Raw genomic sequence first — 4,830 nt, 5'->3', positions numbered from 1 at the left:
TCAGCTGGGCAACATGGTGAGACCTCATCTCTAGTTAAAACAACCACACAAAAAATTATGAGAATATTTTGTCAGATTTATTCCTAGGTGTTTGGGATTTGATTTTTTTTCATTGACTTTTTTTTCATTCTCTAATTGCTATTGCCCACTTATGGAAATTTTTCAATGTCAACCTTGTTTCCAGGAACCTTGCTAAATTTATTAACTTATAGTATATCTGTAGTTTTAGGGTTTTGTTTGTTTGTTTGTTTTTTGAGACAAAGTCTTGCTTTGTTGTCCAGGCTGGAGTTCAGTGGTGCAATCACGGCTCACTGCAGCCTCAACCTCCTGGGCCCAAGTGATCCTCCCACCTCAGTCTCCCAAGTAGCTAGGATCACAGGCATGCAACCACCACCCTTGGCGAATTTTTTAATTTTTTGTAGTCTCCCTATATTGCCCAGGCTGGTCTAAAATTCCTGGCTACAAGTGATTATCCTGCCTTGGCCTCTCAAAGCACCGAGATTTCAGGAGTGAGTCACTGGGCCCGGCACTTAGTTTTTAAAAATGTTCTACCTACACAATCATGTTATCAATGAAGAGCCACAGTTTTATTTTTTTTCTTTTCAAACTTTACCCTTTTTACTTCTTTTTCTTGCCTTATTGCACTGGCTAGGACTCCCATACAATATGGAACAGAAATGGTGGTGGTGGACATCCTCAATTTGTTCCAGTCTCAAAGGGATCATTTTTAATACTTTATGCCATAAAATGTAAAGTTTGCTGTGTTTTTAAAATTTACTATCAGATTAAGAAAATTTCCTTTTATTCTTACCTTGCTAAGAATTCTTATCATGAATAAATGTTGAATTGTTATGAATTGCTTTTTAAACATCTACTGAAATATGATTTTGCTCCTTTATACTTTTAATGCAGTTACTTATATAACTGATTTTCAAATGTGAAGTCAACCTTACATTTCTGGAATGAATTAAAATTTGTCATGATGCATTATCATTTTTTATTTAGTACTGAATTTGATTTGCTATTATTTTTGTTTAGGATTTTGCGTCTATGTTTTGACAGAAATTGTTCCGCAATTATCATTTTGTGTAATGTCCTAGTTCAGTTTTAATATCAAGGTTATGCTGCCCTCATCCAAAAAGTTAGGAAGTGTTCTTTCTATTCTCTGAAGGAGTTTGTGTTAAACTGGTGTTATTTCTTTATTTAATGTTCGGAAGAATTAAGCAGCTAAACCATCTGGAAGTGTTTTTTGTAGGAAAATGCTTAATTGCTGATACAATTTTTCTAATAGATAGAGGATTATACATAGTGTTCCATAAGATTTGTTGTGTTTTTCAAAAATGCTGACCACTTTATCCAAAATTTCTAATTTATTAGCACAGAGTCATTATAGTGTCATAATATCTCAATTGCCTGTAGGATGTACACTGGATAGATTCACAGCAAAACTGAGCAGAAGGGTTCTTCTGCCCCTCCTGGTGCTGCTTGTGTGCCCATTTGGTGAGGATCTGGTACCTCTTTTGTGAAGCAGCAGCTGAGGACACTCCGGCGCTCGCCATGGCCGATGAAAAGCCCGAGGAAGGAGTCAAGACTGAGAACAAATGATTATATTAATTTGAAGGTGGCGGGGCAGGATGGTTCTGTGGTGAAGTTTAAGATTAAGAGGCATATACCACTCAGTAAACTAATAAAAGCCTATTGTGAACGACAGGGTTTGTCAATGAGGCAGATCAGATTCTGATCTGACGGGCAACCAATCAATGAAACAGACACACCTGCACAGTTGGAACTGGAGGCTGAAGATACAGTTGATGTGTTCCAGCAGCAGACGGGAGGTATCTACTGAGAAGGGAAACTGCTTTTTTTTTTTTTTGATGGAGTTTTGCTCTTATTGCTCAGGCTAGAGTGCAGTGGCGCAATCTCGGCTTACTGCAACCTCCACCTTCCAGTTTCAAGCAATTCTCCCGCCTCAGCCTCCCAAGTCGCTGGGATTACAGGCGTGCGCCACCATGCCCAGCTAATTTTTTTGTATTTTTAGTAGAGATGGGGTTTCATCATGTTATCCAGGCTGGTCTCGAACTACTGACCTCGTGATCCACCCACCTCGGCCTCCCAAAGTGCTGGGATTACAGGCGTGAGCCACCGCACCCGGCCCGAATCTGCTTCTTTACTCCAGCACTCAGTTCTTTAAAGACCAAGATTACAAGATTACATTCTGAATTAGAAAATTGCAATTTGGTTCCACCGCATCCTGACTATTACAATACAGTTTTCTCTATTCTTTGATTTCCCCCTTCCCCATTCCTTTATGTACATAAAGTAACTGATATATGTGCACAAGCGTGCTGCATTTTAAAAAACTGAACAGCCAATGGTATGTTTTGATTGGCATCAAGTGGAGACGGGATGGGGAAAAATACGGATTCTGTGAAAATATCCCCTTTCTCCATTAGTTGCATGTTCATTCAACTTCTACCTTTATATTCCAGTAAGTTATTTTGCTCTCACTGTTTTAACAACAACAACAACAAACAAAAAAAACACACACACACATAAAAATCCTTGCATACCTTGTTCAGTTGGAGAATTTTAATGTTTTTCATTTGTCATTATAAAGCCAAGGACAATTTTATAACTTTTTTGTACATAGCTGTTACATGTAGGTCAATCTATCTTTAAGTAGGGAGAAATTACTCTTAAAAAAAAAAAAAAGGAATCCTCGATAGTTTTCCCTTCAAGTGTCTTGTTGTTTAAATAAACTTATTGTTTTTTTAAAAAAAAACTAAGCAGAAGGCATAGAGATTTCCATAAACCCCTTGTCCCCACATAGTCTCTGCTACTATCAAAATAGTACATTTGGGCCGGGAGCAGTGGTTCACACCTGTAATCCCAGAACTTTGGGAGGCTGAGGTGTGTGGATCACCTGAGGTCGGGAGTTCAAGACCAGCCTGGCCAATGTGGTGAAACCCCATCTCTACTAATAATACAAAAATTAGCTGGGCGTAGTGGTGCGTGCCCATAATCCCAGCTACTTGGGAGGCTGAGGCAGGAGAATCACTTGAACCCAGGAGACGGAGGTTGCAGCAAGCTGAGATGGTGCCATTGTACTCCAGCCTGGGCAACGAGAGCGAAACTCTGTCTTTGAAAAAAAAAAAAAAAGGTACATTTGTTGCAACAGATGAACTTACATTGATACATTATTATCACCCAAAGACCATAGTTTACATTACGGTTCACTCTTGGTCTTGAGTATTCTGAGTTTGGACAAATGTATGTGATATATATCCACCATTGTAGCATCATACAGAATAGTGTCACTGCCCTAAAAATCCTCTGTGCTCTGCCTGTTCATCCTTCTCTCTCTCCACCCCTAGCAACCACTGATCTTTTACTATCCTCAAAGTTTTGCCTTTGCCAAAATGCCATGTAGTTGGAATCATACAGTAGGTAGCTTTTCCAGATTGGCTTCTTTCATCTAGAAATATGCATTTAAGTTTCCTTCATGTCTTTTCACGGCCTGATAGCTCATCTCTCTTTAGCACTGAATAACATTCCATTGTATGAATGCACTGCAGTTTATTTATCCATTCACCTACAGAAAAACATCCTAATTGCTTCCACGTTTTGGCAATCACAAATAAAGCTGCTATAAACATTCATGTGCAGGTTTTTTCTGTGTAGACATAAGTTTTAAACTCATTTGGATAAATACCAAGGGACAAAATTGCTAGATTGCATGATAAGAATGCCTTTAGTTTTGTAAGAAACCGCCAAACTGTCTTTCAAAGTCGCTGTACCATTTTGCATTCCCATCAGCAACAAATGAAAGTTCCTGTTCCATATCCTTGCCAACATTTGGTCTTGTGAGTGTTTTGGATTTGGGCCATCCTAATATGTATGTAGTGGTATCTCATTGTTGTTTTAATTTGTAATTCCCTAATGACATATGATGTTAAGCATCTTTTCTTATATATAATTGCCATCTGTATGTCTTCTTGGTGAAGTGTGTGTTTAGATCTTTTGCCCATTTTTTAATTGGATTGTTTGTTTTCTTATGGTTGTGTGTTAAGAGTTCTTTGTGTATTTTGGATAAGTCGTTTATCAAATGTGTCTTTTGCAAATATTTTCTCCCCGTCTGTCGATTGTCTTCTCATTCTCTTAACAGTGTCTTTTGCAGAGCAGAAGTTTTTCATTTTAATTAAGTCCCTCTTATCAATCTTTTCTTCCATGAATCAAGGCTTCGGTGTTTTATCTAAAAAGTAACCCCAAGGTCATCTAGGCTTTCTCCCGTGTTATCTTCTGTGAATTGAAGATATATAGTTTTGCATTTTATTTTTTCTTCACTTTTGAAGGATAATTTCACAGGTCCCAGAATTCCAGGTAGGTGGCTTTTCCTCTCACAACACTTTTTAAATACAATCATGCATCACTTAGCAACAGGGATAATTTGAAGAAATGCATCATTGGGTGATTTCATCGTTGTGCAAACATCATAGAGGGAACTTACACAGAGCTAAATAACAGAGCCTACTATACACCCAGGCTGTGTGAGATAGCCTGTTGCTCCTGGGCTACGAACCCGTACAGCATGTTATCATACTGAATGCTGTAGGTGACTGTAACACAATGCAAGTGTTTGTGTATCTAAACATATCTCAATGTGGAATACCTACAGTGAAGGTATGGTGTGATAATCTTATGGGACCACCGTATGATTGTATGTGGTCCATCATTGACCGAAATATCTTTATGCAGTGCATGATTCTATTTTACTCCACTCTGTTCTTGCTTACTTGGTTTTTGAGGAGATGCCAGATGTAATTGTTATCT

At 38.3% G+C, this 4,830-nt stretch overlaps 1 pseudogene; it reads left to right on the top strand.

Moving 5' to 3' along the window:
* The first annotated feature begins 1,557 nt into the window (after positions 1-1,557).
* Positions 1,558-1,846, top strand: LOC105553264 (annotated as a pseudogene).
* The last annotated feature ends 2,984 nt before the right edge of the window (positions 1,847-4,830 follow it).

Source organism: Mandrillus leucophaeus, unplaced genomic scaffold (genome assembly GCF_000951045.1).
Source record: "Mandrillus leucophaeus isolate KB7577 unplaced genomic scaffold, Mleu.le_1.0 Scaffold59, whole genome shotgun sequence".
Classification (NCBI taxonomy): domain Eukaryota; kingdom Metazoa; phylum Chordata; class Mammalia; order Primates; family Cercopithecidae; genus Mandrillus; species Mandrillus leucophaeus.
This window is presented reverse-complemented; position numbering and strand designations above follow the sequence as displayed.